General features: G+C 45.2%; 1 protein-coding gene across 8 annotated transcripts in view; it reads left to right on the top strand.

Moving 5' to 3' along the window:
• ELMOD1 (ELMO domain containing 1) overlaps positions 1–22753 on the top strand; it is a 446580-nt gene that overhangs the window by 89102 nt on the left and 334725 nt on the right. The window lies entirely within an intron of this gene.

The raw sequence follows: 22753 nt of genomic DNA, 5'->3' as shown, positions 1-22753 counted from the left end.
ATTTGGGCGATGTCTAGCCCCTGTTTAATGCCCTCTGTTTGTGTTTCTTTTAGAATTGGAATCAGAATGCTATTCATGATATTATTTACAGCAACCATAGCTGATTCGTTTTTAGCGATTTCCTGCGACATTTCCAGTAGATGGCCTGCTTGTGTTTGCACCTCTATTCTTAGAAGTTCAAACACTGAGACCAGAGAATTTAAAACATAGCTCAGGGCTGCCAGAGTGTTTTCCGATGCCATTGAGGGCCCTTCTGGTGGGATGGCCGATGGCTCTTCTTGTTGGCTACGGTTTCTCGGTGAGATTGCCCTGGTTCCTTGAGTTTTGTTTGTCGAAGTAGCGTTTACTTCTGACCCCTCTGTAGGTGTATTTGTGGCCGGGGTATTGTGTTTGTGTGTTGGTAATTGCCAAGTAGTATCAATAGTGTCCACTAGGTCGTTGGTACTCTTATTCCTTTTTCTAGGAAAGTGGTCATTAATTCTTGTCTGATTTTTTTCAGTTGTCAGTGTGTACTCTAGCCCTCTTTTCCATATTTTTTGGATGTTAAGATTGGGGAATCTTCCCGCTGGAGTTTGTTGTGCGTCTGTGTGGGTTAGAGTCTCCTGTGAGGTTGCTGGGTCTGCGTCTAAGACAATAGATGCCCCTCTCCCTGGCTCACGCCCTGCCTCTATGTAAGACCCGTCTTGTGCATCCATGTCTTCCTCGAGGGGGGAGCTGCGCAGTCTCATTACGGGACTAACAAGTATTGTTTAGTGATGTTTAGTGCCCGCAAGACCCGATAGTTATTTACCTACTTGGTACGCCTAACAGCCGCACAACAGCCGGCGCCCTTTACCCCTGTCGGGCTTAACGCCGCGAGGGTGGAAGCCTCAGTGCTTTAAGGTCGTGGTGAGTCACGTGATAGATCACGTGTCCAGTGGCAGCTCCACCTCCTCCAGGAAGCGAGCAGGTGCAGGCAAGAGCCCCTAGGCGGCTCGCAATGCCGTTTTTCACAAAGGCAGAACGTTCGCGAAAGTAAAAGCAAGTCCCTTCACATCCAACAGCACTCGCCACTCGGGCGGAAGCCTCAGTGCTTTAAGGTCGTGGTGAGTCACGTGATAGATCACGTGTCCAGTGGCAGCTCCGCCTCCTCCAGGAAGTGAGCAGGTGCAGGCAAGAGCCCCTAGGCGGCTCGCAATGCCGTTTTTCACAAAGGCAGAACGTTCGCGAAAGTAAAAGCAAGTCCCTTCACATCCAACAGCACTCGCCACTCGGGCGGAAGCCTCAGTGCTTTAAGGTCGTGGTGAGTCACGTGATAGATCACGTGTCCAGTGGCAGCTCCGCCTCCTCCAGGAAGCGAGCAGGTGCAGGCAAGAGCCCCTAGGCGGCTCGCAATGCCGTTTTTCACAAAGGCAGAACGTTCGCGAAAGTAAAAGCAAGTCCCTTCACATCCAACAGCACTCGCCACTCGGGCGGAAGCCTCAGTGCTTTAAGGTCGTGGTGAGTCACGTGATAGATCACGTGTCCAGTGGCAGGTCCGCCTCCTCCAGGAAGCGAGCAGGTGCAGGCAAGAGCCCCTAGGTGGCTCGCAATGCCGTTTTTCACAAAGGCAGAACGTTCGCGAAAGTAAAAGCAAGTCCCTTCACATCCAACAGCACTCGCCACTCGGGCGGAAGCCTCAGTGCTTAAGGGTCGTGGTGAGTCACGTGATAGATCACGTGTCCAGTGGCAGCTCCGCCTCCTCCAGGAAGCGAGCAGGTGCAGGCAAGAGCCCCTAGGCGGCTCGCAATGCCGTTTTTCACAAAGGCAGAACGTTCGCGAAAGTAAAAGCAAGTCCCTTCACATCCAACAGCACTCGCCACTCGGGCGGAAGCCTCAGTGCTTTAAGGTCGTGGTGAGTCACGTGATAGATCACGTGTCCAGTGGCAGCTCCGCCTCCTCCAGGAAGCGAGCAGGTGCAGGCAAGAGCCCCTAGGCAGCTCGCAATGCCGTTTTTCACAAAGGCAGAACGTTCGCGAAAGTAAAAGCAAGTCCCTTCACATCCAACAGCACTCCCAGAACAAACTAAATCAATAGACTGGGTGGATGTGGGGATGAGCTATCGATGTGGGGATGAGCTATCGCCGCCCACATTCACGCCAGGATCCAGGAGAACTGCGCAGTTGGCACAAGACCACTCCAAAGATACAACCTTCTTGTGGGGGGTTCCACATCACCACTCTACTGTAAGGATGCCATCAAAACAATGTTAAGCAAGGGTCCTATACTATGAAGCAAAAGACCACTCTATTGAAATGCAGTAATTCAAGATAGATCCCAAAAATGGATGCAGTACCGACAAATTCCACAAGGCAGTGCTAGCGGTCTAAACTCTGACAGGAGAACTGGCTGACAAAGGGACCTGAGTCAACTGGACTTCAAAGGCCTGTTGGTTAATTAAAAAATCTTAGCCACCTGCTGTTCCCAGAGGCCAAGAGGCTGAGAACTCTTAACACCCAGAGACTCACAACAGGAGGCAGGATATCACATGGCCCTTCTGAGTGAGAGGGAGGGGGTTTCCCCTTCAGCCTGGAGGAGAGAGACAATAGCCCCTTTCAGTTGAATGGGGTATGTTAATTTTGAGTGTTTCCTGTCAACAGCCCTCTGCCAGCAAGGAGACATGTGATCACTGACCCACCCAGACTTCTGGAGGCGGACCCAAACACTTTGGGGGAGTTGAATTGCAACAAATATATATTTTATAGAAACAGTGATAACTTATTGTAACCAAATGACAGGAATGTACAACTTTGAGAGTCTTAGTATGGAAAATGCCCTCACGATTTGAGTCCAAACTCCAATTTGTACCATGTTCTGGGGCAAAACCCCGCTAATTATGAATATTGTAGACACTGTATTTAAGCTAGAGACATGGAAAGTTACTGGGATATATGTGGAAGGGAAATGTACCTTTGTCTAATTTTTGATGAAAATCCCATATTGCAAAACCCACTAAAATCGAAAATAAGTTGCCATTTTTGAATGCAAGCTCCTAGAAATGCCAGAGGCGGAACAGAGACTACCTTAAGCAAGGTATAATATGTACATATAATGTCAACCACTTGTGTACCTGGGAAATATGTATTTGGATCAGAAATAGATTTGTGTGCACATTGACCAGGGGAGTGTCATTTCTGTAGGTCATAAAAATGACATCACTCTGACACACCATCCCTTCCCAAATCAGGGACCAAAGAATCTATTGACCTATCAAATCAAGAGAGGGGCAGGCTTAGTGAAGCTAGCCTCTCAACCCACTTTCTAAACACATAAAAGCAGACAGTGCAGGACAGATAGGACATTCATTTTCCATTTCTGCGGCGCATTTTGACGGCCGACATGCCATCCAGACAGAGACCAGAACCAGGGACCCATAGACTACAGAACTTTGAACCTAGAAGGCCCACTGCAAGCAAAAGTATTCTCAGCAGGCCTTCAGAATCCAGCAAACCTAACCAAACTATTCAACAGCCGGGCGAGCTGTTTGAATTCTTTGCCAATAACTTTTTGCTGGAACCGCAGACCAGACCCAGACCGCTGTGAGCAGAACCAGAGATCCGGATCGCTGTGAGCAGAACCGGTGCCTGATTGACCCGCCAAGCAGAGAGAACCGCCGCTGGACATGTTGACCAGATCCGTGACGAGGCCCATTCATTTCAAAATTAGGAGTGAGTATCCGCCAGAACTGTGCAGAACCCAATCTCTTAGTTAAAATAATCTAATCCAAACTATTTTAACCTAATTAGAACAGCCTCCTAGAAATTGTGTCATCTGTCATTTTTAAAGCTGCACAACTGTCACCTGTCAATTCTGCAGCTGCAAGCTTTCACCTGTCATTTTGAGTTTACTTCAAATCTGAAAAACTACCTTCACAAAATCGTCCGTATCTCTGGAGCCGTTTGTCCTAGGAACGAGATTCAACTTTCCTCTGAAAGCTTAGAATCTAAGCTTTCCAACAAGCCTAGAACCGAATTCTCCTTATACTTTTACCGCAATCGCAATTTACGCACTCGCGAAATTTACCGCGATTTGGCTCAATTTCTCCACTTGTCAAAATAGCAGCTCCATTCTTTCCTTTGTTAATAACTCATAGAGCATTGCTAAAGTGAGCCTGAACTAATACCAACAAGCATCTCTCACTCACCCTGAACCTCCTATAGGGAATTAAAAGAAATGTTAGCATTTTTCACTTCCTTGCCACCACATTACAAAGCACTCTTGCCCGTGTTTTAAAAAGCATACCTGTTGTCTAAGCTTGCTGGGGGGGAACTGAATTCTGTATTGTTTTTGATTGTATTCCTGAAGACTGTGTGTGTTACTTCCATCTCCTTGCATTGCATATAGGGGGGGGGGGTGAATTGCCACCAGGGGAAAAGTGAACATATTATCTCTTGTGAAAGCATATCAGTTTATTTTCTGTACTGCATTTATTCCACCTTGCATCTCCTTGAAACCATAAAGCATTTCAGCTACCTCATCCTCTATACTACTTCTAAGTAACCAAATCAGTTTACCAGTAGAACATTATCCATTGTTGATCACTGTCATATTTTAAGTGTGAAATCCAATATTAATTTATTATAAAAGTGTGATAGATATATATTGTTATATTTCTCAAATAAACCTTTTACATTTGCAAAACAGACCTACTTCTGGCTCAGTGGGGTCAGGGGGATTCTAAGAGAGGGGTGTTATATAAGGGTTGTCATCCAGAGTACATGAACTGGACCTAAAAATATATCAATAAGGGGCCGGAATTATCAGCATCCCAGACTAGGCATTGACTTAGCTGTAGTGTTGAAGTGAAGCCGCTTAACACAATCCGGCTTCCATCCTAGACATGGAATGGAGACGGCACTGCAGTCTGCAGATGATGGTTGCTTCACTCTTTTAGTTTTACTTGATTTTGACTACTGCTTTTGATACAGCAGATCAGCTAGATGCTCAAAAAGTCAAAATCACCATCTGTCTGGTTCCGCTCATTCCTTTCTAATAGAACAGAACCGGTAAAATTGGGATCTCATGTAGCTTCAAAAAAATCTTTGTTGTGGGGAGTCCCACAGGGATCACCTCTATCCCCACAGTTATTTAGCTTGTACGTGACACCACTTTATGATATCTTTGAGAAATATAAGCTAAGCAATAATGCATATGCACATGCAGATGACACACACATTTATATTAAACTGGCTGATTGCAACTCTGGGCATCAGTCATTGGCACAGTGTCTTGATGAAGTGGGAACTTGGATGCTACATTATGTGCTTCAACGTAATCCCATCAAGCCTGGGTTTATTTTATTTGGTCCAAAAAACAAAATTGGCTCTCCAGATGTTCTACCTTCGAGTCCAGTTCTGTTTGATCTTCTAATAAAATATGCTACAAAAGTAAAATATCGTGTTTTTGGTGGCAACATGATTTGGCACTAGGTGCTCAAGTAAATCAAGTGGTAAAAGCAGTTTTCTTCAAATTACTCTGAGCGACCCTCTTTATTGAGATACATCATTTGCCGATTGTGGTCGGTTCCTTGATGAATTCAAAAATGTATTTTTGCACTGCGTTGTATTCAGGTATTTTATCTCAGCAGCCTTCGCAGCTGCAAAAGGTTCAAAATGAGTCCTTTCATTCAATTTCCAATCTGCCTTGTCATGACCACATCTCTTCTTGGCTTTGTTCTCTTCATTGGTTGCAGGTAAGAAGAAGAATTGATTTTAAAATGCTATGTCTAACAAGCAAATGCCTACATAAGTTTGCTACTCCATCTCTGCAGAATAAAATCAATAGATATTTTCCATCAGGAGCATTACGCTAACAAGATAAGATCCCGTTGCCATTCCCTCATCTACTTTTTCTCAGTAAGGAGGTCATAAACCCTCAGTTGTAGTATCTAAATTATGGAGCACCCTGCCACAGAAGGCATGGGAAATGGATAACTTTCAGCAGTTTCGAAAGGCAATCAAATCCTGGTTATTTTGTTGGTTCTTTTCCCGTTTCTTAGGCAGGGATTGGTTTTTATGGTGTGTACAGTTGGACCGTGCCTTGACAGTTTATTTTTCACGTAGTGTGCCATAACTATGCATTACAATCTGTACTGCAGAGATTAACACACCATTGAATGTATTTGTCTGAATTGTATGATTGATTGATGATTGTGCCATGAATGCAATTGAGGGATGGAACTTCATTTTGTCAATTTTCAAGTTCATGAATTTCAATACATATGTGACTGATACTTCAAAACTTGTTTTTTTTATTGAACTTTGCTTCAGAACGTGTACATTTTCTTGCATACATGTTTTCTAAATAGAATACATGTCATGGTACTAGAAAGGTCCTCCTTTCTACATGATACTTCTGATGGTATATTGAGTGACCAAGACAAGAGACTGGTAGTACATTTTATCAGTAGCATCTGCTCTAACTTAACTTGGGCAATTTCCTTTTTCTTTGTTATCCCTTTAAAAGTAGATGATATACTCGCTTTAAAAAAACACAAAGGTGCTCTGGAATTTGTCCTTTGTAAAATAGGTTGTTTTGGCCTCTGCCTTTTCTAATTATTTTTTTAAATCATGATTCCCACCTCTCCCGATTGTAGTTAAAACAGACATTTCCACGTTCTTGAGTCCATATTACATCAAATTTGCACCCGGAAAAAAGGCAGCAGTTGAAATGTGTTTTGCAGTAATGTATTGTTGCACTGGGAGCAATGTTCCCCAGTGCAAAGGCAGTGCAACTGTGCAGTACACTGATGCTAGGTCACTGTAGCACAGATTAAGGAAGGGTGTGCACTGCCATTGCAAAGCAAGGTTTCCCAGATCCCGAGCGAGGTGGATCTGATCTCTGAAGCAGCGACGGAAAGCTGGCCTATATGTGCATATGTATTCAGCGGCCTGCAAGAGTGGGGGTGCATTTACAGCTCGCTGCTTTGCCTCCATGTCCTGGGGGTGTTTCATGCACTTCAGAGCTGCGGCGGGGTGAAATCAAGCATACCGCAGAAGTATCGCACTCATAGAAGGTCTGACGCGCTCAAGCCTGATTTAATTCCCTGGGCAGATCTGAAAGGACAGTGAGGGTAGGCTCCCGCCTTCGCTTGTCACATCATCCTGGGATGTAACCATGGATGCAGCCTCAAGGAGAAATCTAGCATCTTTCTTGTTCTGTAGAAGGTTGTGATACGCACCAACCTGAAAATCGGATGTGAAGGAACGCTAGAAGTGTGCGTGTTGTTCTGAGGTTTGAGCGAGTGGTAAGAAGTGGCTTTTCAAGCTTACTGCACTGTATCTAAACATGCCACCCGGGTTCACATATGTAGGCACACTGCTCACTTGGAAATGCATTTCTTTTTCACATACGTTGGGCATGGATTTGCAGTGCCCCATTGTGCCTGCACATTGAAGCCGCGCAAGGTTTGCGGGCCTGAGTTTTCAAGCCAGAATCCTGTCTTCTCTCCCTTAAACGGATGAGCCGTGTGACATTGTGGTGTTTGTACCAGTAATGCACGGTCAAGGGCCTGCAGGGGCAAACCTTGTCACAGGAAATGTGCTTCAAATTCAGTTTTACGTGGACACCCGGAATATTCCTTACCATATGGGAATGGATACAGTTTGCTGAATGATGGTCAACATAGAACTATCCGGGCGTTAGCCAAAATCAAAATATACACTGGGATTGAGCAGACAGGTGGTATTCTGTGACCGGAGTTATGGTAGGGCCTGTCGCCAAACACTGGAAAACGTATAGGCTTTACATCGCCTCGTGCACTGTTTAGAACAGATAATAACTTAGCCCTCAGCCTGGTCCCCTAGACTTGTGTACCATTGAAATTACTGAATGGTAAAATATTTTTCGACAGGTGCTTCGTGGTGGTAATATAGATATATGTTAATGATGTGTTATTTATATAGCGCCTTAATCCAAAGTGCTTTACAGAGCACATATATACATACAATATCACCCAACCGAAATTTTGGTACTCATTTATCAACCTCCTCCGGGTTTCGAACCTGCGACCTGCAGATCACGCTCAGATCGCAGCAGCGAGCGCTCAACCCGCTGAGCTATCTTACCGGGAAGCTCTATAAAGGGTGGTTAGGTGCCTGGTAGTGGGGTAGGAGAGCCCCCATTAAAAGAAATAATACCACAAAGTAAATTACAACTCAGTTATTTCTGTCAACGAAAACACATAGGAGCCCCCCTAGGCTACTGAGGCCCTGCTCATTTGAGCATTTAGAGATTTTAATAAATCAGTTCATGCTGTCACTGGAGTGGAACCGTGTTTACACCTCTATGACAAACATTTAGAATGAATGAATTGTTTGCTAGGACCTTATGCCAGACACAGAAAAAATAGAGTCAATGCTCACTTGATTGAGGGCTTCCCAGGTGTGCATTTTACTGAAGCGCCTACCAGGGTGACTTTAATGATATGTGCCTGAATGCTAACGTGCCTGCAAATACGTGCTTCGACCCCCTCAGTGGAAAAAATGAACTGCTTTATCGGGTCACTTGTTAAATATACTGCATGCATTCACTGGGATGGAGCCCTGTGTTTACTCACAATTTATTGGAGCCCTGTAGCCTCAGTGTATAGAGTTCGTCAGTGTGATGGCTGTGCCCTCCATGTAACAAAGCCAGCACCCCTGCTGGCGCTGAAAGGACGGGGATTCAGTACGTTCTGAGGAGGCAGTTGTTTTTCACCAAGACAATGGTCTAAACCTTTGAACATAAATAAAGGAAGGTTACTTGGGAAATTATTGTTAGGAGATCCTAGCATTTTAGCAAGACCACGTTGTGCATTTTTCAACATTAAGATATACAGAAATGACGATTAGTTGGGGCACTCATTCCTTTAAATTGACTCGTTAATAGTCCTCACATGTGAGGAACAGAATCGGACCTAACATTTAGGGATATATGCTACAGTTATGTAATCACAGTTTGTGATGGTACAAAGGAGGAAGGCAGTGGTTTGTCCTTCTCCTTTATGAGAATTTCATGAATGTACAGAGGGCCTCATTACAAGTTTGCCGGTATCCTGGCGGTAAATCCGCCAGGATAACGGCAAACTGTATTGCCGTTACCAGCACTCCGTCCGCGGTATTAACGTTGGATTATGAGTGCCAGCAACGGTTGTAAATCCCCATTCCAGGGAGTCCCATTGGCCTCCATTGATGGGGGGGGGGGGGAATTTGCAAGAATTACTGGCACCGGTAATACCATTGCCGGTAATACCAGTGATTTTTGTTGTTAAGGCACCTGATTTACCGAATCAGGTGCCCACCAACAAACCTGTACTTTGCAGTTGTGGGAAGATGCCGGTATACGGTAATACCAGCCCGTTAATTCCACACCAGGAAAGTCAAAATGAGGCCCAGCATATTTTTTCTATATAGTTTAATAAAAGATCTATGCTAAAGAATTTTTTGTACAAAATATACTGATCCAACACAGGCCACGAGAAAGCACAGGTTGTTTTATTTTGCGAAACAGCCCAAAACAAATGTCTGCATTCTAGGTTTTGCACACGTTTTTTATTGAAGCTATTTAGGCATTCTAGGTTTTGTATGCTTTTTAAGGTAATTGATTTGGAATTATGGATCGGAAAAGTTTGTGGCCGAAAAGACCGTAGCTAACTTGACCGTTATGGTCAAACAACCTAAGGTAAATGCCTCAGCAAGCATACCCTACAAATGCACTCCTCCCCTGCCCCCCTTACTTATCTTTTGGTGGCACACCTTGTGTGCCGCTGACTCCCTGCGACAACGGTTCCCTTCACTTACGTGCTTGGGTACCGGCGCCGCAGGGTCCTTACCTTTTTTTTTACTTCTAAGTTTATTCCCATATGCGGGGGACATCCCTGCAGCCCCCGTTCCCCTTGTTCGCTATAATGGTCATGTATGGCATAATTGATACATTTTTTGGTTGTATGGGATTTTCGTACAGCTTATATTCGGTCAAATATACCATATGGTTTATTATTTTCAGTCTTTTTGGGTTATTCTGGAATTCTTATTCTTTGGAGCCAATTGACTTTATTTCTGGTTGTTCATCTTACAAGCAGTATATTAAACTAAATTGGGGAGTAATTCATAGAAATTATTAAAAGCCATAAAAAGTAACTGGCCATGGTGATATACTGACTTCATGCGGGACCCATACCAAGTAATTGTGTCAATGCTGATGAAGGGGAGGGGAATGTGAAATCCCCTGGCCATAGAGATTGTAGGGTGCAGTAGCTTAGACCCCTGTTGGATAACTGTCTCACCGGTCTCATGCAAACTCTGTGTGGGGCATCTCCACTCTTCCACGCCGTGTTTCTGCAGCTGACTTCCCTCTTGCCCCCTCCATGGTGGCTCCATGTGCACACAGCATTTGAAGTTTCTTTTCTCTTCCTCCACCGCAGTGCTATATGGTGGCCGGCCTCCTCCCTCTGGCAAGCACCAGAGTGTGTCCTCACCCTTGTTGTTTCCAGCGGTCTCTGTGTCTACTGTGTCTACCGTATGCTGTTCAGCCCTCCAAAGGTTGAAAAGAAGTAGTGTTGTATAGGCTTCCGTTCTCACTCTGGTCTGCAGCTGGCTGTGGACTCCTCCCCACTCGACAGTGTTCCTTCTCTTGACTTTGTCTCTTTTCTCTACCAGTGTGAGGGGGGTCAGATGATGGAAAAAGGATTACACGTTATGTTGGTGAGATGCAACTAGCATGCCATCACAGGCAAACAATTCCATTCTGTTTGCGGCTTTCTTCCTGCAAATCATGTTTCTTTTCACACAAGAGTCTAATGGAGAGAGATGTGTACGTGCCAAGTGATGTGAGAATAAACATGGGCACCCTACACTGCTAAATATAGTAATGCCTGCCCAGGACAAAATAACAGACACATTTAAAAACGCAAAAACTATAATTCCATGATGCTCATCATGAAAGTATTGTGTTAGGCACTCTGTCTGCCAGGTAGCAGCTCATAGAGAAGCAACCTCTAATGAGTACCTGTACGAACTCGGGCCGAGGGCTAAATGTTTCTCTAGTTAGACCTAAAAATGTAAGTGCAGAAAATGTTTCTTGTGGTGTTATAGGTTGGAAAATGTGCTTAAACCAGGGAGCAGCTACATATCTGTAGAAAAAATGTTTCTCAGCCCCGACAGCACTTAACCCAAAGTTGTTTTCACGTATTGCCTCTCATCATAGGTTTGTGACACTTTAACATCAGTACATTTTTCCTTTCCACACCCTAGAACAGTGGTCTTCAACCTTTGTTGGCCTGGACCCCTGAGCATAGTCTGGGCAGGCCGGGCCACCCCATAAATGCCAAATGGACAGTATGTACAAATGGCTATGAACTATTGAGTGCTGTCAACACACCCTACTCCCAGTATAGTCCCTGGTCTCCCCCACCTGCTCCCATCACAGTCGCTGCTCTCCCTCATCCCCACTCCTATCCAGTCCCTGGCCTCTCCCCACCCCATCACAGACACTGGGCTCTCCCCACCCCATCACAGACCTTTGGCTCTCCCAGCCTGCTTCCACCATTATCCCAGTGCTCCCGCCCATCCTGCTCCTACCACAGTGCCTGGTCTCCCCCACCTGCTCCCATCACAGTCGCTGGTCTCCCTCATCCCCACTCCTATCCAGTCCCTGGCCTCTCCCCACCCCATCACAGACCCTTGGCTCTTCCCAGCCTGCTTCCACCATTATCCCAGTGCTCCCGCCCATCCTGCTCCTACCACAGTGCCTGGGCTCCCCCACCTGCTCCCATCACAGTCACTGGTCTCCCTCATCCCCACTCCTATCCAGTCCCTGGCCTCTCCCCACCCCATCACAGACCCTTGGCTCTCCCAGCCTGCTTCCACCATTATCCCAGTGCTCCCGCACATCCTGCTCCTACCACAGTGCCTGGGCTCCCCCACCTGCTCCCATCACAGTCGCTGGTCTCCCTCATCCCCACTCCTACCACAGTCCCTGGCCTCTCCCCACCCCATCACAGACCCTTGGCTCTCCCAGCCTGCTTCCACCATTATCCCAGTGCTCCCCCCCATCCTGCTCCTACCACAGTCCCTGGTCTCCCCCACCTGCTCCCATCACAGTCGCTCGTCTCCCTCATCCCCACTCCTATCCAGTCCCTGGCCTCTCCCCACCCCATCACAGACCCTTGGCTCTTCCCAGCCTGCTTCCACCATTATCCCAGTGCTCCCGCCCATCCTGCTCCTACCACAGTCCCTGGCCTCTCCCCACCCCATCACAGACCCTTGGCTCTTCCCAGCCTGCTTCCACCATTATCCCAGTGCTCCCGCCCATCCTGCTCCTACCACAGTGCCTGGGCTCCCCCACCTGCTCCCATCACAGTCGCTGGTCTCCCTCATCCCCACTCCTATCCAGTCCCTGGCCTCTCCCCACCCCATCACAGAACCTTGGCTCTCCCAGCCTGCTTCCACCATTATCCCAGTGCTCCCGCCCATCCTGCTCCTACCACAGTGCCTGGGCTCCCCCACCCCAGTCCCAACGCACTCCGAGAGCCAGTGGGAATTGATGCATTTTTAAAGTGGATGGGCATACATATTTCCCACAAAAATGCCATAGCGACCCAGTGCAGCGAGGAAGCCCCAACCAATCAAGTGGGGCTCGGGTGGTCTTTCCCCAGTGAATTTCTTTTAAATAATGGGTTAAAATGTTGCATTGTTTTTAATTAAAAATTGTTTATTAGTTTATTTAACAAACTTTTACAACATCAAAACACTTTCATTTCTAATTTCATTATCTTAAAAACAGTTAAAAACAATTCACCATTTCATATATGTATATATCTCTGTTGCACATTTTCATAACATCTAAAATAATTCCTCATTCAATGATAATACAAAAAAAAAACCTTTTTTGTCATGGATAATAGGCATATTTCAGTAGCCTCATAATTTTACATTATCACTTCTTGCACATCCCCTTCATTTTTCCAGTACAAATACAAATCATACAACAACAGATGAGCATTTTGCTTTTTACAGTGAAACCTATTTCAACTTACTTCCCCTTTGATTCTAGGGTAACTTGTAGTTGCTCAATATCTTCAGCATCTCTTTTTTCTAGCTCATTCACCAACAAAGTAAGAAGTTTTGTTCGAGACAATATAGTTTTAATAGATGTGCCCCACATCATATTCGTCCAGCACCATTCTTTTGCACATAAGGTATTCCCCATTTTTTCTGAACCTATAATATGACACTGTGCAGATTCGAAATGACCACAATAAATGACCAAGTGTTTTAGTGACTCAGCTTGTGACTGATCTTTGCAAAACCGACAGGAGGATTGTGTGATGATTCCAGCTCTTTGATTCCATCTTGAGGTATTTTCCAAGGTGTGCAACTGATTTAACTTAAACCTCATATATAGGTCTCTTAAGTTTGTTACATGGAAATTGCAATGAATACATTTTGTTGCATTTTAGACTATATTTAAAAAAACTAATGGGTAAAAAGCCAAATGGTTACAATGGTTATGGCGCTGGAGGGGTCAAGGGGGAAAGCATGGTATTTTTGACTGGACATCTATGATGGATATCCAGTAAAAATAATACAATCCCTGTCCCCTGGGCTCCACAGCGCATCAGAAGGAGAGCTGATTTTGACAGGTTGGTAGGGGTATTGTGCAAAAAAGACACTTTTAAAATGCCTTTGTTGTACAACACTCCTTCCCCACTCTACCCCCCACTCGCCAAAATCAGCTCACCGGACCAAAACACACACATTCACACAGCAATCACTCTATAATTCATAGGAGCACCCATCACCATACACTCACTCATAACACAAGCATACACGCATCCTTACACATTTAAATAAAAAATAAATGAACATAAACGTACCTTCTGCAGGGGCCTGCATGTGGGTGCTGAAACGCTCCGCTCCAGGTTGCTCTGTCCATATGTGTGAGGAGCCACAGGAGCTCCCCCTCGCACATACAGACATGCAGTGCCCCAGCCAGCATTTCAAATGCTCTGCAAGGCTGATGAAGCAACCCCCCCCAGCCTGGCATGGCTCAGTGAGCATGTGTGGTTGGCTTCTCGCCTCCTCCATAATGGTTGAGGGGGCCACTGGGAGGATTCCCCCTCGCCCATTATGGATGAGCTGCCAGGCTTGGACTGGCTTACAGGGCAATAGGGCAATGCCCGTACCAAAAAATGCAAAATGCTAGTGTAGGCCAGTCAAAATGGGCCACTTTTTTAGCCAATTTGGGCCAGTTTGATGAGTTACTTCACTATGTTCATTAGTAGTTTTGACCATTGTTGATGAAGAAACACCCTGTTTGTGTACTATTCAAACAGCCTGTGACTAAATGAACAAATATCCATTTGCAACTGCGGGCCACTATTTCATTGGTGCCCGAGACAGTTTTATGGTCCAGTCTGACCATGTGAACCACCCCTGCCCCTTTTCTCCAGTCTAAAAGAAAAATTTAAAAAAATATATATATTTTTTTACATTTCATGCTGGGCTCTCGCGCCACCCCTGGAATGCGCCCGTGCCCCCCTGGGAGGGGCGCACCCCACAGTTTGAAGACCTCTGCCCTAGAAGAAAATGTGGGTCCATGTAAGGAAAGTTTCTGATTGGATACGTATGTCTTGAAAGGTAAATTAATCATAATCAGGAATTCCCCTATTTAGGGGCAAGCTGTCAGCCATTTACAGAGACACATCTGTGGTACTAAACCCCATGCACAGTCTTTTCCAGATAACTGCTGTACATGTTATGTTATTGTGACACCACTGCCATTTTCATGGTCTCCAGCACTCTGGTAGATCTGAAAAGGCTTGCGGGGGATGGGGAGGGAAAGCACAAGAGAGCTTTGCTGTGCTGTTGGTATCTACAGTTCAGAAAAAAAGGTCACTGTTGATTGGGTTTGCTTTTAGTTGGTAAGGGTTTGGCAGTGTTTTGCTGTATGAGTGTATATGGGATGGTTTGTGTATCTGTGGTTTAGTTTTCTGTAATGTGATGGATTGAGTTTGGTGTTGCAGAGTGTGTGCAGTTTGCGGTGGTTTCAAATTTCTGCTCTGGTAGAGGTATGTGTGTGTTTTGTTAGGTGGTTGAGTATATAGGATACTGTAAAATTTTGAATAGGGTTAGTGATGAGATAATTCTGTGCGCTTCTCTACAATGGATATGTCGATTTAGCTGGGTTCATATCCTTGCATGGTGGATTGTATTAAATGCTTTATTTCATTGGGGTATCCCAGTTTTGGTTCATAAGGTTTCAGTTGTTTTTGGTTTTGAGTATCTATGCTTGAGTTGTGGTTGGCTGATTCTTTTCGATGGAATTTCCCATTTAGCTCGGTGAGTTAAAGTGCCATGTTTTAATTCATTTTCAGAATTTTAGGTGGTCTTCTGTTGTTCACATTTCCTTGTGAAGTGAGCTTCAAAGTTTTGCTGAGGTGCAGAAGAATGCAAATCCACCAATTTAATTTTTTAAACGTATGTTTTTATTTAAAAATGCGTCAAACTGTTTTCAGTTACAGCGTACATATTCTGCATCACAAAAAACCCTCAAACAGCAACTGAAAGCTCCGAGATGCTTGCTTCTATAAACAGCAGCAAAACGGGCATGTAAGAATAAAAGAAATATAACCAACTGTACCAGATTAACCAGGAGTGAACCGTCGCCACGTAGTTAGGCCCATAACAATACTTTAGATCGATTTCTGGTTAAGGCATTGGGATTCCTCCCCAACCATTCCTCCAATTCCAAAGCCCTGCCCCTCACACCAATCACTTTTCCCCTTCCGCCGTCTCTCCCCTCTACCCTTCTCAACCCAATTCCTATTTAAGTCACAATTCTGACATTCAAAGCTTTCTTTCAACACGTGTTGCTTCATATGCGTAACCTTGCTTGCAACTTTATCCCTCGTGTCTATTACACACCGGGCTTCCTCTTCACTTTGAACTTGCCGGTTGTAATTCCTTCAACGCGTCCTTCACGATACTGCTATCCGAGGTTAGGCTCTCTCCCACTGGCCCCTCAGACCTTCCCAGGCAGCCTCTCTGTCCCGAGGCAATAAGCAATCTTCACGCACACGACTCAGAGAGATTATTCAGCTTCTTGGCATCCTTTGATGAACTCTCTCGTCTTCTTGTAGACACGGTTCCCTTGCCACACTTTCTCCTGCCTCAACTTGCAGTCTTGTAGCATCTCGGGGTTCCGTTCTCGCAAGCCTGGGTCACAGCAGCTCTCGCTCAGCCACTCGCCATCTAGCCTGCTCTCCTTTGCTCTCACCTTTGCTGTCTGAGCCTGCTGTGCTCATGCCTTCTGTGTTCCTGATTCCCGAACTCTCTTAGTGATTCTGAGTTCCACCTTTTATGCTTAGTACAAATGTCAATAGGATTCAGGTGTTCATGATGGTAGTTAAGTGCCTGACTTTGCCTGGCGTTGTTAGTAGTATAAGGACATTGAACATTACTACAGGTAATCTGCACATCTCAGTGTTGGAGCAGTCGAAGGGAGAATGTGAAATATGGGAGTTGTAGTATCCCATGAAGACCGCAGGGTTTTCAGGAAGATCGCTGGCAGAAAATTGAGTTATGTCATTGTCAAAAAAGTAGGGGTGATAATTTGGTTGTACAGACCTAGCTAACATATCTTTTCCCCCTCTTCCCTGTTCTGATTGAGGACCTTTAGAATGGTAGAAGGATGGCATTTCTCTTTTCTTTCCTTTCTTACCATCTTTAGCCTCAACTAATAAGGAATGAAAAGTTTGGTTTTTATAATAACTGTAAGGATCGGATCAAAGAATAGATGGGTGAATGTCTGAATCAGGAAGAAGATTTTGTCTAGATGGAGGTGTAGGTTTTCTTCTCCTGTTATAGTCTTACTTTCATGATGGAGTTTTGGTATTCTCTCAGGCTTTAAGGGATGCACTTTAGTATATCCCACAAAGGACTCAGGTAGACTTCTCGCCCCCTTATATTGTATGGGATACAATGTCTCACCTGAGGGCTTCCTCTCCACATCCCCCAAGAATTCCTCATCCAGGTGATCCTCCCTCGCTTGTCCGCCCCCAGCGTTGGGATCCAAGAGCGATGGCCCTTTCCTGGCCACCTATCCAGGATCCCCAGGGATTACCTCGGAGAACCCCCTAAAGTTTCTCATAGTACATTAATCTTGAGTCCCGAAAAGTGCCGAAGGACGAGATAAGGGACATAAGCTCAGGAACCGATGAGTGTACGTCTACTACATACACCAAGATATCATCAGGGAATGGGGACAACTTAAAGGAAGTCTTTCCACATTGGATACCTTTGATTATCGAGTTGGTGCGGATTGCAATTGCGAAAGGCTCTAGGGACTCCCCTTACCGTACTGTGTGATTTCACCCTTCACCTCCCCTCTTCCGTACAACCTTCCCCTCTTTTATTTTCATTCTGGACTCCTACCTCCTCACTCCCTTCCCTACTTCTCTTACTCACTCCTCTGGCTCCACTCTTGACCTTATCTTTATCTCAACCTTCTCCTCCTCCCCAGTTTCTTCCCTCCCCAACTATCTTTCTGACCATGCTTCACTCTCTTTCTCCCTCACTCTCCCTACGCCCACTCCCTCCCCTTCCTCCATTTCTTTCTCTCGACGGGATCTCCATAAATTTAACCTTTCTCTCTTTCTCGACACCAGTTCTTCCTCCCTCCCCCCTCTTTTTGATGTCTCTTCTCTCTGCCAATGAAGCTTTATCCTCTCTGTCCTCCTCTATCTCTTCCAGCCACGATCAACTTTACCCCCCTTCCACCTTCCGCCCTACCCGTAAACCCTCTCAACCCTTGGCTCTCTCCTCACCTTCTGTCTATGCGTCGCCTCCTCCATCGCCTTGAGCGACGCTGGCTCAAGATCTGCTCTCCTGCTAATCAAGCCTCCTATTTCTCATACCACTCTCTTTATGACTCCTGCCTCAGCTTAGCTAAACGTACATACCTACTCTAACCTTCTCCAATCCCAAGCTTCCCATCCTCATCGTATCTTTCAGACCCTATCTCGTCTTCTCTCCCCACCTACTCCTGACCTCTCTACTACTCCTTCCCTCTCACCTTCCGACTTTGCTGACTTTTTCTCTTCCAAAATACTCTCTCTTCGCCATAACATTCTTTGCTCCCCTTCTTACACTCCTCCTCCCCCTTCCCTCCCCACCCCTTCCTCTTACTTGTCTGATTTCTCTCCTGTTACTCGTTCTGATATTTCCCTCCTCCTGTCCAAAACTCACCCTACTGCTGCACCCTCTGATCCCCTACCCGCCCCCTGATTCCTAAAATCTACCCTCTTCTCATTCCCTACCTCTCCTCCTTCCTCAATATCTGTCTCTCCTCTGCCACCTTCCCTTCCGTCTTCAAACACGCTACTATTATTCCTATTTTGAAGAATCCCTCTGCTAAAACCCCTCCTTGCATCCAACTTTCGTCCAATTTCGCTTCTACCATTCCTCTCTGAGCTTCTCGAACATTTAGTCTACTTTCAACTCTCAACCTTTGTAACCAATCTCTCTCTTCTCCCCCCTCTCAATCTGGATTCCGCCCTAAACACTCTACTGAAACTGCCCTCCCCTACCTTCTCAACTCCCTCCTTACTGCTCGCTACTCTAAGCAATCCTCTGTTCTCATCCTCCTTGACCTCTCTGCAGCCTTTGATACCGTTGATCACCCCTTACTTCTCAACACTCTTTCTTCCTTTGGTATCAATGGCTCTGTCCTCAACTGGCTTTCCTCCTACCTCTCCAACCGTTCTTTTGCTGTCTCCTGGGGCGGTCATACCTCTTCCACTCTCCCCCTGGACTTCAGCATCCCCCAAGGCTCTGTACTTGGCCCTTTCCTTTTCTCCCTTTACACTTCCCTTGTCGCCCCATCATCTCTTCTTTCGGCATATCATACCATTTCTACGCAGATGACACCCAGCTCTACCTCTCCTTCTCTTTTTCACTCCTGAACTACACCTTAATTTTTCTTCCTGTCTTACTGCTATCAAACACTGGATGTCATCCCACTTTCTCTCCCTCAACACTTAAAAAACTGAAGTCTTATTCTTCCCCTCCAACACCCTTCATCCTCCCTCTCCCCCTACTAACCTCCCTATCTCAGCCTGTGCTCGCAACCAAGGCCTCCACCTTGACTCCACGCTCTCCTTTCCCCACCCCATTTCTCTCACCTCCCGCCCCTGTTGCTACCACCTATTCAATGTTCGCAAAATCTGTTCCTCCCTCACCTTCCATGCTACTAAACTCTTAATCTCTTCCCTCATCTTCTCTTGTCTTTTCTATTGTTCTTCTCTCCTCTTTGGACTCCCTGCCTCTCATCTTGCTCCTCTCAAATCCCTCTACCACTCAGCCATTCGTAACCTGTCTTCTTGCTCCTCATAATTCCATCTCCTCTTCACTTTCTTTTCTTGGCTGGCTTCCCTTTCACTCCCAACTTAAATTCAACTTCCTCTGTCTCGTTTTTAAATATCTTCATGATCTCGCTCCCCCTTTCTTTCTACGCTCCTTCGCGCTCCTTCCGATCTGCTAATCTCTTCTTACTCACTGTTCATCCATCCCCTTGTGCCTCTTCTCGTTTCCGATCCTTCCAGCTCCTTGCCCCCCTACACTGGAACTCTCGACCTCTCTCTATCCGTCATATTTCCTCTTACTCCTCCTTCCGTGCCTTCTTGAAATCTTTTCTTCACCCCCGTCCTGACGTCCCTCCTTACTTTCCCTACTTCCCTCCCACATCCCTCATTCCTTCCCTCCTTCCTACACCTCCCTATCTTCCCCATTCTCTCTCATCCCTCCTTCCCCCCTCCTGAAATCTCATCCTCTTCCCCCGCCCTGACTTCCCTTACTACTTCCCTCTTATTCTTACTCGGCTCTATTCCTCTTTTTTTGACCTTGGTAAATTGTTCTACATATTGTTTTTAATGGTTTGTTTCATGTTTTTGTAATGTTATGCTTCTAGTTTATTCTAATGTATTCTTGTTGTTGTAATGTAAAGCGCTTTGGGGTAAAGCACTACATAAACGTAATAAATACAAATACAAATATACATTGGTGCTTCAAATAAGGCTGCAGTAGGCCTTACATTTTACACCAGTGTGTACTCTAAAATGCACAGTAAAGATAGTCCTTGAATACAAATCACATTTAACCAGCAACTACATTTTCCCTACGCAGGGCATGTTCATAATCCAAATAGATTTTCCTTTTATACTGGGAATCCAGAAACATGGCACTGGTGATAAAATCCTGGATTTTTCTGCATCTGTGTCCTGTTCTTCAACAAACATTCTGAGCCTGCTGAATTCTTTTGGGAAGTGAATGCACTCCAAAGTGTTGGGCCTTATCTTTTAGATGGGGCATAGTTAGTATTTGCTTCTCAGTCTGGTCCTTCTGAACTGACAAGCAGTGGCTAAAAATAAAAATGTAATGTACGCTGTTATCTTTAAAGGTGAAATCAGGCCTCAGAAATGATTGCATTCCAAAAGTTGCTTTCACAACATTTACAATGTTTTTTGGCATGCGCATGTTTGTTTACACTTTTCCAAGGCATCCTCTTTAAACATGGCAACAAGCAAAAAGGGAGAATTCGATAGGAAGTCTACTTTTGCAAAACAGCGCTCTTGCAGAGATGCTTTCTGTCATCAGTTTATTTTAGGCCATCATCCTTTCCTACAAAGTGCTTGAAAAAGAAACACTGTAAACCAAAAGAATATCATTGTAGCTCTATAGTCCACATCTTCAATGGAAAACTAGAAGTCCCAGAATGCAAAATAATGCATTTCCTATTTTTTTACTTCTGTACTTTCACCAATTTATGGCGTACACAAAAAGAAGTTGTGTAATACGGTGACATGAGTATAGATATTCTTTCTCACAATTTTCCACTCATTGTTACGCATAATGGTAAAACCATTTGGCTATCAACATAAAGGCAAACTATTTTTGCATGTTTGGCTAGTAGATATCCTTGATATAAATTAATCTTTAAAAGGTAGCTTTATTGTGTTACTCACTTTAACGGTCTTGAAAGTAGACACATATTTGCAAGGTAATTGGAGCTGCATGGGATTTTACTTGGATATGCCCTGTCAGAGTGCCCATTGCCTAAACATAGAAGCATAAGAAAAACACTGCTGATGACAAAAGAAAATGTTTTCAAAGTAATTGTGAGATTTGTGAAGGCGTTGTATGCGTAGCCTGAAACGTGGTGTGTGAGTGTGTGTGTGTGTGTCTGTCTGTTTGTCTGTCTGCCTGCCTGCCTGGCCGTGATGTGGGTTATAAACATTGCTGAAATTGAAGAAGGCCATTTAGAAGTCCGGACTAGCAAACACTGCACTCTGCCCTGTCCTCTCATCATCCAAGCCACGCTGATGCTAAATTTGACTCGAAAAGGGAGAAAGAAAATGCATCCAGAATGCCTTTTAGGAGCCTTCACAGTAAAAGTACACACTCATAAAAAATAAAAAATGAACTAGTGGTACAGCATACCAGGAAATCATATTACATTTCTGGCTCTGACCAAGTCAGTTTCCTGTGCCTTCTAATGCTGTATTGCATTCCCGTTGTAATGCTTACCGTGTACTCTAGCGGATGCCCTGCTGATCATTGGCCGAGGGGCAATGGATGTGGGCTATCCCAGCATGCCATTATCCCCTTTTATTCTGTAGGCTGAGATGCTGTACATGTCCTGTCTTGCGTCTCTGTAAGTGCAATCGCAAGTATGTGAATTTTGCTGAAGGGAGTGCTTGTAGAAAAGGACCCAATGAAGACACGCACAATGAAAACGGTACGAAGTGTCAAAGAGCTGATTTTATTAAGTACATAGTTCCCAAGCATATGCCCATTGTCATGCTGAGATAACCTCACAACAAAAAATCCTGCATTTTCACATCTTCTGGGGCCAGATAGGGCCATTGGTTCATCAATGAGTATTTTTCATGACACTGCCAAATTGTTTTTGAGCCCTCCAAATCTTTTATTCATGGAGTTTGTCTTAAAGTCATCTCGTAACAGGAGATTGCAGGATCTAGAAGGCCAGTTACACAACTATTGGCTTTCTTATGCACTCTTTTTCCAACATGTTACTTCGTTTATTACAATATGAGCTCGTTTAAAACATGTTTTGTTGAGGTAAAACAAACACAAGGAGAGAAAACTTTGATTGAGGGGGTCTAGTTTAAATGGTATAGGTGTTGGTATTTGAGTCAGGAGGTCTTGTATACTAAATTGATCACCCATAAAAGAAGCTGGGTCTGCATTTGGTCAGCTCCAAGGCTCAGCCATCTGGAACGGCCTTCACCTAAGTCTCAAACTTGAAGAAAGCCTCCACTAAATTAAAAGAAGGCTCAAAAGTCACATTTTCAAGTTGACCTACCTGGTGACCTGCTGAGGGCTGCCGAGTCCAGATCCAGCAGGTCTGGGAGGAGAGAGTTGACATGTCCCTCGCACCCACTTTTCTCCCCTGCTTCCCTGCGCTCCCTCAGAATAGGAGCTTGGACTTTGAAACATCACCAGCTTGAGGACCTGAGGCTTGATCTTGTTCTAGCTCTTGGACCTCTCTGGAATGGGATTACTCAACCAGATTTTCTCAGATTTCTCACGCATGCTCCTGTGGCTCCTCAGCCTTGGGAACCTTCTTCTCTCCAGGCACTTATGTTGCTCCTCTCCCCTGACCCCACTCCCCTGGCATCTGAATGTGCCTGGAACTATGAATGACCTTGTCAGTGTCCGTCCCCCCTGACCCACTT

This window comes from Ambystoma mexicanum, chromosome 7q (genome assembly GCF_040938575.1).
Source record: "Ambystoma mexicanum isolate Mex_15411 chromosome 7q, UKY_AmexF1_1, whole genome shotgun sequence".
NCBI classification, from domain to species: Eukaryota; Metazoa; Chordata; class Amphibia; order Caudata; family Ambystomatidae; genus Ambystoma; species Ambystoma mexicanum.
Note: the sequence above shows the minus strand (reverse complement) of the source record. Positions and strands in the feature narration are given on the sequence as shown.